Here is a 13,847-nt window from a genome sequence, read left to right on the forward strand (position 1 = left end):
AGCTCGAGGTCTGAGGCGCGCCGTGCACGGGCCCCACGTCCTCAGTGTCCTCCCAGCTCTGCTTTGCGGGCCTCCGTTCCTGCTCCTCCCGTTTTATGTTTTCCGAGACCGACTTCAGGCGTGAGCTCGGGTGCGAAGGCCTCGCGCCCCTTGCTCTTGCCCTGCGCCCTGGTCCCGCGGAGGCGCGTCCTGACCAGCGGCAATTCTCAGATGCGTTTGCACAGCCAGAGCAGGGTGCCAGGGACCCGAGCACAGAGGCAAAGTGTAAAACGACGCGCGCTTCGCAGGGAGCCAGCGGAGCCCGCGAAGAAGAGCCGGGAGCGCGCACAGCCCCCGGGAAGCACGCGGGCCTGGGCCTGGCCGCCGGCGCCAGGGCGCATGCGCGGGCCTGCCGCCCGCCGGGCTCCGGGTCCTGGGCGCGGCTCTGGGCCAGCGCGCGAGGCCCCGACGGACGCTCTGCACACGGCCCGCGCCCGCCGCCGCCCGGCGCGCCGCTTGCGTCAGGCCCGCGGGGGCCGCGGCTGCCATCTTGCCGCTGCGGCAGCGCCTCTGCCGGCGGGGCCGGGAAGCCGGGAGGGGGCGGCTGATCGCCGGGCGCCATGGCGTCGGCGCGCCTGCGGGTGGCGGTGGTCTGCTCCAGCAACCAGAACCGCAGCATGGAGGCCCACCGGCTGCTCAGCAGGAAGGGCTTCACCGTGAGCTCCTTCGGGACGGCGGAGCGCGTGAAGCTGCCGGGGCCCGCGCTGGACAAGCCCAACGTGTACGACTTCGGCACCACGTACGACGAGATGTACAGCGACCTCGTGAGCAAAGACCGCGACCTGTACACGAGGAACGGCGTGCTGCACATGCTGAGGAGCAACAGGCGGATCAAGCCGGGCCCCGAGCACTTCCGCAGCTGCACGGACGAGTTCGACCTGATCCTCACGTGCGACGAGAAGGTGTACGACGACGTGGTGCGGGAGCTGACCGCGCGGGAGCAGGAGAGCTGCCGGCTGGTGCACGTGGTCAACGTGGACATCAAGGACACCTACGAGGAGGCCCGGCTGGGCGCCATCCTCTTCTCCGAGCTCTGCCAGTGCGTGCAGCTCATGGACGACGTGGACAGCGAGCTGGGGGAGCTGCTGCTGGAGTTCGAGGAGCAGAGCGGCCAGACCTTCCTGCACACCGTCTGCTTCTACTGACCGCGGCCGGGCCTCGCGCAGCGCCCGGCGCCGCCTCCCGTTGAGGCGCTTTCCGTCCCGAAGCCTCGCCGGACTCCGGCGGCTTCCCCGCTGCGCAGCGGCGCCCGAAGAAACCTGACGCACGAATGCCGGTTCACAGCGATCAGTTTTTTATCCCACTTTCACTTACAAGTGGGATAGGGTTTATGAAGTTCTTTTCTTTAACCAAAAAGAAATAAATGGTTTATAGTACATTTCCTCCCAGTATATCTGCCTTTCATTCCGCAGTTGTCCTGTAAGCGTGCTGCTAGTTTAGGGAAAAGTCAGAGCGGGTGGGGCCCAGACCCTTGCGACGCTGCCGACCCACAGGACTGTCTCGGGTGACTGCAGGCTTTGGGCTGCCCCCTCCGAGGAGAGGACACTGTGAGGGCCGAGTGGGGACCCAGAGGGCAAGGTGTGGTGCGATGGGACGCATGCGTGGAGTGAAGTGTAGGAAGGATGCCTGCAGCGCTCCCCTTCCCTCCCTCCCTTATTTTCCGAGCTTTATGCCTGTTGAGTTGTATAGTCTCATTTGGTGTCAACAGGCGGGCGGGGCCATGACATCCAATGCGTCGGGTGACTACCCCTCCTCAGTTCCTGACGGCCTGCACCTGAGTGTTCACTTGCTCTTGTGTCAGGGAAGCAGAAACCCTGAGTGCGCCTGACATCTCGAACTGGGAAAAGGCCAGCCTGTGGGGTGCAGCTCTTACGCCTTCTGCAAGGGCTGCTGCCAGCAAGGAAGACTCCAAGGGGTAAGAACCGTCCCCTGCAGAGACAAGTCTGTTCCTGCCTTAGCTATGGATGTGAGAATGTTAGGGGGACACTACAGTGGCTCCTCCCAGCTGTTTCGGGATCTGGGATGGTATCTTCTGAGAGCTGCACATTTTCCAGGGCTCCAGGTATTGAGCTTTTAACGATGAGATTTGAGTCTAACAAGTGAAATGCATAGCAGTGTGTGTTGCGATCACAGGAGATATGTTTTTCTCTAATTATTAAGTTCCACGGGAAAGATGAGGGGTAAAAAATGGAATAGGGTACAATCAATGAATCATGTCCATGTAGCTCTATTCTGATGCTTTCTGAATGTATTGCTGCTAAGAAAAATTGCACAGGTGCTGTTTTTATGGATTTTCCACAACAGGGACTAGGATTGCTCTTGGAATATGTAGGATGCCAGAAAGTTTCCCTTTGTTCTCTGCAGAGCTGCACTGTGTGTGCGTGGCTCTCCAGGGCATACAAAAGCCTTACGTGGAAGCTTAGTATAGTATTTCCTTTTTTAACCTACGACAGAAGAGGTTTGAGGAAACTAGCTTTGTTGGTGACCCAGGGAACACAGGTAGCTCTGCTTTTCTGAAAACAGGATTTGGTCTTCCATCTCTTCATTTTTAATAGCTACCTTGGAGAAACCACTTCCTGGAGGACAATTATGCCATTTGTAGAGCACTTGATTGTTTACAGGGCATCCTCACACGTGTTTTGAGCCCCACAAAGGAGTTATTGTTCTACTTATAATACAAAACTGAGGCTCAGGCTTTTTTTATTCTTTTATCTTTATTGTTGAAAGTATTACAGATGTCCCCTTTTCCCCTGCCATTGATCCCCTTTACCCTGCATCCGCCCCCACCCCCACCCCCCAGGCCTCCACACTATTCTCTGTGTCCATAGGTTATACATATATACATATAAGTTCTTTGAACTCATAGACTTAAAGAAATTTCCAGCGAGTGGGAAAGCAGACAACAAATACAAATCTTACTCTAAATCATATGTCTTTTTCCCAGTAGCAGCTTGTGACTCTCACAACAAGTGAAGAATAAAATCCGAAATTTGGAGCAAGAGGTTTCCATAGAATGTGCCAGTCCTGCTCACGCTGCCATTTGGATGCCAAGACAAATTAGGCAGTCACTCACATTTTTGCCTTAAAGCAGTGGTTCTCAGGGTGTGGTCCCTGGACCAGCAGCTGCATCAGCATCACCGGGGAGCTTATTAGAAACACAGACTCTCAGGCCCCAACCCAGAGCTACTGGAGGAGAACAGAAATCTGTGCTGTGAACCAGTGATGCAGGTGATCCTGAAGCCTGCTGCTGTTTGAGAAACACTGATTAGAAGGTACAATCTCACAAAGTTCCTCTCCCACTCCCTTACCCCACAATTGAACCTTAGTTTGAAACCTTTTCTGATACATAATAAGCATTTCCTTCGTCAGGAAGGTTTTCTCTATAATGGTGAGTGAGAAACAAGCACAAATGCAGTGGAGTTTGGAAGGGTGAGGAGGGTGAGGGAAAAAATTATTAGTTGAGAGCACAGAGTTATTCTGAAAGGCTCTTGGGAGCCTCAGGTCTTGGGACTTCAGAGTTGAGAAGAGAAAACACAGAAAGCAAATGAAGAAACGGCTGAATTTATACTTTATAAATGTACACTTTCCAATTGTGTCTAAGACTAGTTCTATCCACAATCAGTTACTTTTCCTGAAATGCTATTGTCATTTTAAATGGATAATTCCAGCCCATTGGTTCAGCGAATCAATTGATACCATCTACTAAGTTTAAAAATAAAAGGAAACATTGTAAGCAACTCTCAGTAGAAATCGAGGAACAGGCCATTCCTGCTTTAAGTCTGGAAAGGAGCTGGGTAGTGCAAAAGTAATATGTGTTCGCCCGATAGAATGTGCCTGGGCCAGCTCCTAAGGAGCCTACAAATGTAGCCCTCAGGGGAACTCTGTGGGTTTGGGAGAACTAGTCACAGAGCACAAAGTAATGACAAAAGTTGATTGCTCCTCAGAAAGCCCAACTTGCACCGAGTGGACCCTCTTCATGAATGTTTTCCAGTCCTTGGTTTGTTTCATGAGTATTTGCCGCACAATTTAACAGTAACAACCAAAAAGTTTACTAGGGAGAAATCGCAAGGATGCTTTTTTTTGTCCATTTAAAAAAATCAAGAGGAAAATGCTGTGTTCCTACATAGTAGTGAAAGTTCCTTTCCTATTGTTCACTTTTGTCCACATTTGGGCCAGTGCAGGTGAGCAACTTCCATGGAACTTGTCAGATGATAGGAAGTAGCCCTATTCTTGAATTTTAGGCTTCAGTCCTTTCTAGAGCAGGGAAGCCTAACTCATGATATTGTCATTTCATGTGCCCCCCTTAATCTTGGCCATATATATGTATTTGTGACCCTGCACTTTGCACAAAACCCATATATATGTATTTGTGACCCTGCACTTTGCACAAAACCCATATATATGTATTTGTGACCCTGCACTTTGCACAAAACCCATATATATGTATTTGTGACCCTGCACTTTGCACAAAACCCATATATATGTATTTGTGACCATGCACTTTGCACAAAACCCATATATATGTATTTGTGACCATGCACTTTGCACAAAACCCATATATATGTATTTGTGACCATGCACTTTGCACAAAACCAGTGTCCAGCCCATGTTTTCAGATTCATTGTTCGATGTTTCTCTGAAAGTCATTTTTCTACAGGCCATACTCATTTTTAACAGTTTTATTGAGATATCATTGACATAAAAGTTGTGTATATTTAAGGTGTGCTCTTGATGTTTTGATATACATACACATTATGAAATGACCACCACAATCAAACCTGTTAACTTACCCATTACCTCTCCACAGTTCCCATTGGTATATGCTAGGAAGATTTAAGAGCTATCCTCTTAGGAAATTACAAGTATACGAAACAGTATTGTTAACTGTCACCACCATTGCTGTACATTAGATCTCTAGAACAAGACAAGTAGTCAAACTATTTCAAACTATTTCTCAATCACATATTTTTTAAATTGTTTGTATATAGATCCTGGGAGAAAAAAAATCTTAGATTTAATTGAGGAACAACAATAAAACCTCTGCTCTTTTGAACCTCATACCAGGCATCTATGACATTTTCTAGTACCCCCGTCATCCACCCTCCTCCTCATTCTGTCCAGTCACTGAGCCTTTTCCACCTGGATCCTCTGTCCATTTTCCATCCCAGCTCCTCCATTCTCCCTGATGATGTAAACGTCCTGATAAGTAGTACCTCCAGCCTCCAGTGCTCTAGCTTCCCACTGCCCTTGCAGGGCAGGCAGGCAGTGACTGACATAACAGACCCCCAGGGACCACTAGGGGCCAGCTGCGGTGTAAAGAGGGAGGGATGCTTGTTTTACATAAATGCAGCCTGAAATTACATGAGGCCTTTGCTTATTTACATTTTTTTGTCCTGGAGCTGTCATGGCCCCTGGTCGATTGATATTAAGGATGTGTTTCCTCAGTCAGTGAGATTCTAGAAAATCAACTGCATGTCAGAAGATCAGCTTTTGCACCCAACAGTGGGCCCCCTTGTTCTGTGGTCCTACAACCAGCTGGACTGTGCTGGGAAGCACATGGCATGGGGTCAGCACATGACATAACTGCTCTACCCAGGTTTTCTGATTCTGTTCCAGGTTGTCGTTTCTGTAGGGAAAGTGATTGAGAGTTGTTTATATGAATGTCATGACCGAACAGATCCCTGAAAACGATTTAACTCCCTGTAGTTTGTTTTTTACAGCTTGTTATTGTGAAGGTTGTCACCAAAGCCAGCTGTTGGACAGCAATCAACACAGGACTGTTGACACAACAGAGCGGAGGAGGGAGTGAAGGGGAGGAGGTTGTGTCCAGTCTGGCCAAAGTAACTTGGAGTCTTACACCAGCTACTAATTGAACACTGTAAGTGTCAAGCATAAGTTACATATTTTTCATTCTCCATCTCAAAGGTATGCGATCTTGTTTTGTCTATTTGTCAACGGTTAAAACTGAGGCAGAGAGAGAATAAATAGCTTGCCTGAAATGATGGGGCTTAGACCCCAATGTAGGAATGCCTAAGCCCCAAACTTACGGTTTTAACCACAGTGCTCTATTTCTGCTTCTCAAACCCCACGGTTCCATCCTGAACTCCCAAACCCCCAAGATCACTGAGAAATAATCTACATCTGATCCATCTTTGTATTACTCGCATTGCCTCACTTGATCTGTTATAGTAGGTGCTCAATATTTGATTGTAAAACGAATGAATACAATTTTATAAAACATCTGCATTAGGTCTTGATATTTTTAGGAGGCTTGCACACAAAATGAAAAAAAAAATCTGTCAAAAATAAAAAAAAATCTCTTTCCTTCTTGGTCAATAATATTTTAATAGGTGTAATGAAAAGAGAAATATTTAGTTCAGGGAAGGGTAACAGCTGAATGACAGGCTCAAGTGCTGCAGCCCTGCCTGCATCTGCTGCCTCACTGTGACCTCATCATGGGCAGAGGGCACCCTCCCTGCCCCTTGACTTTCAGCTTCACCTGCCGACTTGCTCTGTCCTATGGCATGAGGGTGGAAGTGACTGAGAGTCAGTCACAAATCTAGACCCTACAAGGCCTCACGCATTTCTTCTTGCGCTCTTGCGCTTCAAGCATTAGCATGAGAAGAACTTTGACTAGGTCCTACACCTTTAACCTGGGCTCCCAGTGAGACTTATAGAGTCAGCCCGGCCTAGATTTTTGTCCCTTAGTTGTTTGATGCACCCCATCCGATTGCAGATCCAGTGAAATAAAAATTTCTGTTAAAGCCTCTGAGCATTGTGCCATAGCTAATGAATATAGCATATGTTCCTATTGTTTTCAGAGATAATTGCCAGGGGCTCTAATTCAACACTGTGCTATATAACAACAGATAACGATTTACTCACTAGTTCCCACCCTTTAATTGTTTAGAGATGGCCCAGGACTGAGAAACTAGGACAATCAACCAATTAAACAGCCAGAGACATTCCCCAGTTTGTCAAGAAGAGTAGCCTTCTTGGGCGAATTCCTTTATGTAGAGATTAGATCTGTTTTAACAAGTTAGACTTGGGTGTTTGTAATCACCATAAGAAAATGTCTATTATTGTCTGCAATTCACTTTAAAATATTTAAAATATGGTTTGTGTTATATATGTGTGTGTTTTAGATTTGAGTCTCTACCCTGGAGCTCATTAGTGAACATTTGAAGTCCTTAATCAAGAGTATACACTACTAGGTCTAGTTTATTTAGCATTTCAGAGTCTGTATTCAGAAACTCAGCTCTGCTGGTGCCCTTCCACTACCTTTATCTTTGATCAGCACCAGATGGTTTGTTCATTAGTATAATGTAAAAAATGATTTAATTGCTGAATTGAGTGGATTCAACATATTTGTATTGGCTAGAAATATTGTCTATATTTTTGCTTTTGCATGAATTAGAATAAGAAATGTATAGAAGCCAGGGTCTTGTACCTTTTAGGCTGGTGCTCCAGATCTACGATTAGCTCTGGTTCTTATATGTAGCTACTTTTGGAGGATTCTGAATAGTGTCATGTCAGTCTTACATAGAAATGTGAAACAAAATGTTTACTGAAATGCCTGAAAGAACAGTGTTGTAACTACTTTGTCATAAATATGGTGTGTGTAGAAGACTACGCTTGTAGGACATTTGGTCCTGTCCAAAATATCCACTGAGTCATTTAGTCCAGATCAAAAGGTCCTTGATATTTGCTCCTGTCAAAAATTCATCAAGAATTACAATAAAAATAACATAAAAAATTTTTTTAATAAAGTTAAATGTTTGTATTATTTAAAGAATTATGGACCAAGTATCTCCATGGACATTTTGGACAGGACCAAATACTAAGGACCTTTCAGCATGGACCAAATGTCTCAGTGGCTGCTTTGGACAAGACAAAATGTCTGTTAATTCAGAGCAATATCTATGAATTATAACATAACTTTGGTGGTGAGGTCCTGGGAGCAGACACGTGGAGACCCTTTTCTGTCTACCAAGACAACCTAATATTTGAGTATACCCAAATTGCCTTAGCTCACTTACAACTGCTTCTTTAAAAGATTGAGTTAAAAGCTAATCATAAGTGGGATGAATAAATAAAATATGGCATCTTTTTAAAATGAAATTCTATTAAGCAACATAAAAGTGTTGCTATATGTTACAATAAGGGTAAATCTCAAAAACACTATGTCAAGCTGTACATTTCACATTTTTCTATATATACATTCTACCCTAATTAAAAAATAACTAGCCATTAGAAAAATATCAAGAAAATCAGCAGATTCATTGCATGCAGGGAATTAAATTATCCCACCTATTCAGAACTGAGTCTTGTCTAGACATTTTCCTCCTTTTCAAACAAATTCTAAATTACAGGCTACCACCTTCTCATTTTTCCATTTATTTTGAGGCTACCAGGAACTTGATATATGCATCTAATAGGACAAATAATTGCACTACAGGAAGGGCCACTCTTTTGTACAGATCCAAGGGTGCTATTCAATAGATTATGAAGTGAATATGTAAAGAGCTCTTGCTGGAGTTCTGCGGGGACAGATGGCACTGACTGGAAGCTAGAACTCTTTCTACTTATGATACATTCTAGTATGAAATTTTCTTACAGCTTCAGTTTTTGGGTGACTTACGATAAAGTGACTCCTTCAGTATTGATTATATAAATTTACTTTATTTATTTTTATTTTTTTATTAATTTTTTAATCCTCACTTGACGATATTTTTTCCATTGCTTTTTAGAGAGAGTGGAAGGGAGAGAGAGAAAGAGGGAGAAACATCGATGTGAGAGAGAAACATCAATTGGTTGCCTCCTGCACGCTCCCTGACCAGGGCCTGCGATCGAGCCTGCAACCAGGGTAAGTACCCTTGGGCAGAATTGAACGCAGGACCCTTCAGTCCAAGGGCCAATGTACTAACCACTGAGCCAAACTGGCTAGGGCTAAATTTACTTTATTTAAAATGAGTAGTATCTTTATTGATATAGTTTTCAAGTAGTTGAGGATTAAATGTGAAATTTAGGTGTTTTAGAAAGCTTATTTTATACTTTAAATTTTAAAATATGCTATTAAATTGTGGAAAAACAAATTGTAATAAATAAATGAAAACAAATTTATAAACTACAATTTTAGAATTCATACTTTTAACACTTTGGTTTACTCTTTCCAGGCTTAACTTTTATTTTTCTTATAACCTTTCTGGTGTAGTCTACATTTATATGAACTTGAGCACTCTGAGGTTTCTTCCTTCAACATCCGTCTCATTAGTATTTCAAGACAGGCTCCCAGAGCGGCAGCCTGGGTCAGAGTGAAGTGAATATTGATGCCAGTATTGCCGGCTTTGGCCTGTGTCAATCAGAATACTACCTCCCCAAAGCTTAAGAGATAAAAAGCATCTGGAAAGAATACAGACCAGAAAAAATAGATGAACAATATGTCTAAAGTGAAAAAAGTTCAAAGAAATTAGGATGATTTACTGTGGAGAGGCTGAAAACAGAATTGGCTTGAATAGGGTCTTCAATGGATATTTTGAAATCTGATAAATTGTATGTTACTTTTTAAATTTTTTATTTTGAAATAATTTTAGGCAATTACAAAATAGTACAGAGAACTCTCGTACACCCTTCACCCAGTTTCTCCCAATTATAACACCCCGTGCAACCATAATATGATAGTCAAAAGTAAGAAATTAACATTGGTATAATATAACTAAATAAACTACGCACCTTGTTCATAATTCACCACTCTTTCCAGTAATGTCCTTCGTTCTGTTTCAGGACCCGATGTAGGATCCTACACTGACTACCTTTAGTTATCAGGTTTCCCAAGCCCTTTCCAATCTGTGATAGTTCCTCCGTCTTTCCTTGTCTTTTAGGTCATTGACACACATAAAAATAACCACCACAGAATTAGTGTATAACACTAGTTACTCGTTTTGTGCCAGATTGTTCCTGGGAGCTCTTTCTGATTGATTCCTCTGTCCTTTTGACATGTCCCCAATTTATTTTTATAGCACTTTCCATCTCTCTGATACCCCAAGAAGCTTTATACTTGACTTGTGTTTTCCTTTCCCCAGCTGCAGACCAGGCATTTCTTCAAGGAACCCGCATTCTTATTATAGAATAACAATTTTGAAACAAAAACCTGGGAGCTCAGTGTGCTCATTGTTACTAAATTGTCACTGCTTCTATGCTTTCTCAGTGGATAAAGCTGGGTGATTGTGTTTGCATAGAAACCCATATATACACACATATCTGTATTCATTTCCATATCTTTATCTATCATCTATCTATCTATCTATCTATCTATCTATCTATCTATCTATCTATCTATATCTATCATCTATCTATCATCTATCATCTATCTATCATCTATCATCTATCTATCATCTATCATCTATTATTTATCATCTATCATCTATGTATCATCATCATCTATCTATCATCTATCTATCATCTATCATGTATCATCTATCTATCATCATCTCTATCTACCTATCATCTATCTATCTATCATCTATCATCTATCTATCATCTATCTATCTATCATCTATCTATCTATCTATCTATCTATCTATCTATCTATCTATCTATCTATCTATCTATCTATCATCATCTATCTATCTATCTATCTATCTATCTATCATCATCTATCTATCTATCTATCTATCTATCTATCTATCTATCTATCTATCTATCTATCATCATCTATCTTCTACCTACCTATCTATCATCTATCTATCATCTGTCTATCTATCCATCTATCTATCATCTATCTAATCTATCATCTATCTATTATCTATCTATCTATCTATCTATCTATCTATCTATCTATCTATCTATCTATCTATCATCTATCTATCTATCTATCATCTATCTATCTATCATCTATCTAATTTATCACCTATCTATCATCTATCACCTATCTATTATCTATTTATCATCTACCTATCATCTATCTATCATCTATCATCTATCTACACAAGTTCAAAATGATATCTTTACCTCTAATCCAGCAACATTTAGTTCATTCCATCATTATCGCCCTTTTTTTCTGACTGAGAAATTGACTCCAATTGTCTGTAACATATTTACTTATTGGCTCAAATCCAGTATACATGTAGAATCATTTCAGAATTGCTACCTACATACTTAAATTTAAAACTAGAGTACAGTGTTTGTATACCAATTTTGTTGATTTTTAGTCTTATAGTATCCAGTTAAAGCAATGTTTTCCAAAGTTACATGCTACACCATCTCATTTGTTGCGGTCATGTCACTCATTTTCAGTACAGAGAGATTCATTTGTCATACTCTGCACTCCGTTTTAGTAATACTGTAGTTATTTTTAATTTCTGTATGAAAATTCACCCTACATACTATATAGTTTTGTGAGTTTGGACAAATTATTAGAATTGTGGATTCACAATAAAGAACAGTTCTATCACCTCAAAATTTCACTTAATATGCTCATTTGTATTCAAACACTTTCCCCACCTCACAAAACTGGCAACTACTTATCTGTTTCAATCCTCATAACGTTTCTTTTCCAGCATGTCATGTAAATGAAAAAACACATTATATAACATTTTAGCTCTGTTTTTTACATTACTTTGTTCTTCATTAAGCCACCTACCCATTCTATTTCATAGAAGATACATCTTCCCGCATATATTTTAGGACAAAGAGTGAAAATTCTTAATTATTTTTGTTTCTTACAGAAGAACATCTTCCAAAGTATACTATTTTCCAAAATTTCTACATATTGTTTCTTTTTCCTTAAGCTGCAGTATCTTTTGTGTTGGATTTATCGTGTTGGTTTTATATTTGTTTTTATTTTATTTTGTTTTGTTTTCTTAACCTTGAATCAGTAGAGAACCATTCATTCCCTGATTTTCTCAACTGAGATGAAAAGCTTTGTCTCACTGATTCCATAGTTGAGCAATTTCAGTTTCTGAGACTTAAACCTGATGATCAATTTGAGATGCCTGCCACCTGGGTCAGTGAGGAAATGTCCAGAAGTGGGGTATTTGGCAAGAGAGATCACTTAGTGATATTATGTTTGAGAGAAGGTGGATCTTCTCTTTTGAGTTGCAGGCTCTGCACATCCGCAAATGATTCAGATGTAATTAGCAATTCTTTTTTGAAAAGTGAAATATTTGAAATATTATACTCCATAATATATTACACTCCCAAAACTTTCCCTATGTGCTTCTTTTATTACAATGATGTTTCTTAGGCAGCCAAACATAGTTGGATGCAAATGATCACTTCTAGTTACTTTATGTTTTGTTTCTAATTGCATATTATGATCTGTAATTTCTGAATAAATCAAGAATCGGTCCTCCTGGCCCGGTTGCTCAGTTGGTCAGAGTGTCATCCAGATACAACAAGGTTGTGGGTTCGATTTCCAGTCAGGGCACATACAAGCATTAACCAATGAATGCAAAAATAAGTCGAACAACAAATTGATGTTTCTCTCTCTCTAAAAAAATCAATAAATAAAAATTAAAATAGAAAAGATTTAAAAATAGGTCCTTACAAAGTGACTTTAGGTTGTTGATTTTAGATCTTTCTTCTTTTTTTAAAAAAATTCATCTTTATTGTTGAAAGTATTTACACATGTTCCACTTTTTCCCCCATTGATCCCCTACACCCCATACTCACACCCACTAAGCCTTTACCACACTAATGTAGGTGTTTAGAGCTATGAATTTCCCTGACAGTTGCTTTCACTGCATCCCATATGTTTTAGTATGCCATATTTTTATTTTTATTTATCTCAAAGTATTTTCTAGTTTCACTTATAATTTTTTGATCCATTAATTGTTTAAGGGTATTGTTTAATTTTACCACATTTGTGAATTTTCCAGTTTTAATTTTGTTACTGATCACTAGTTTCATCCCACTGTGGCCAGAAAAGATACTTTCTATAATTTCAATTTGTATTGAGACTTGTTTCGGGGCCTAGCACGTGGTCTACTTATAGAGTATTCCATGTTTGCATCTGAGAAGAAAGTATACTCTACAGTTGTTAGGTGGAGTATTCTACTAAGTCAGCTAGCTTCAATTGTTGTATAGCATTGTTCACATCCTCTATTTCCTTATCAGTCTTCTGTCTATAGATTACTGAAAGTGTGCTATTGAAGTCTCCAATTATTATTGCAGAACTATTTCTTCTTTTAATTTGGTCAAGTTTTACTTCATATATCTTGGGGCTCTGTTGTTAGGTGTGTATATATTTTAAATTATTATATTTAAATATTGAATCTCGTATCAATATATGAAATGCACTTATTTGACTCTTATAACAGTTTTCATCTTAAATTCACTGTCCCAAGATCATTTTTATTTCCCTTTTGATTTCTCCTCTGACTTGTTGGTTGTTCAGAATGTGTTCTTTAATTTCCACATATTTCTGAATGTTTCAGTTTTCCTCTTCTTATGACCTAGTATTATACCATTGTGGTAGGAATAGATAATATTACTTCAATCTTCTTAAATTTGTTAAGCCTTGTTTTATGACCTAACTTAACATATGATATATTCTACGGAATGTTCTGTGTGTACTTAAGAAAAATGTATATTCTGCTTATGGAAATGAACTGTTCTGTATATGCCTGTTAGGTGCATTTTGTCTAAAGTGTAGTTCAAGTCCTTTATTACCTCACTGATTTTCTGTCTGGATGATCTCTCTTTTGTGGGAAGTAGGGTATGAAGTCACCTACTATTGCCCTGGCTGGGCAGCTCAGTTGGTTGGAGCATTGTCCCAATGTCAGGGCGCATGCAGGAATCAACCAATG

The 13,847-nt window shown here is 41.0% G+C and overlaps 1 pseudogene; it reads left to right on the top strand.

Moving 5' to 3' along the window:
- Positions 1–599: 599 nt before the first annotated feature.
- LOC107540066 (RNA polymerase II subunit A C-terminal domain phosphatase SSU72 pseudogene) lies at positions 600–1,184 on the top strand (annotated as a pseudogene).
- The last annotated feature ends 12,663 nt before the right edge of the window (positions 1,185–13,847 follow it).

This window comes from Miniopterus natalensis, chromosome X (assembly GCF_054644295.1).
Source record: "Miniopterus natalensis isolate mMinNat1 chromosome X, mMinNat1.hap1, whole genome shotgun sequence".
NCBI classification, from domain to species: domain Eukaryota; kingdom Metazoa; phylum Chordata; class Mammalia; order Chiroptera; family Miniopteridae; genus Miniopterus; species Miniopterus natalensis.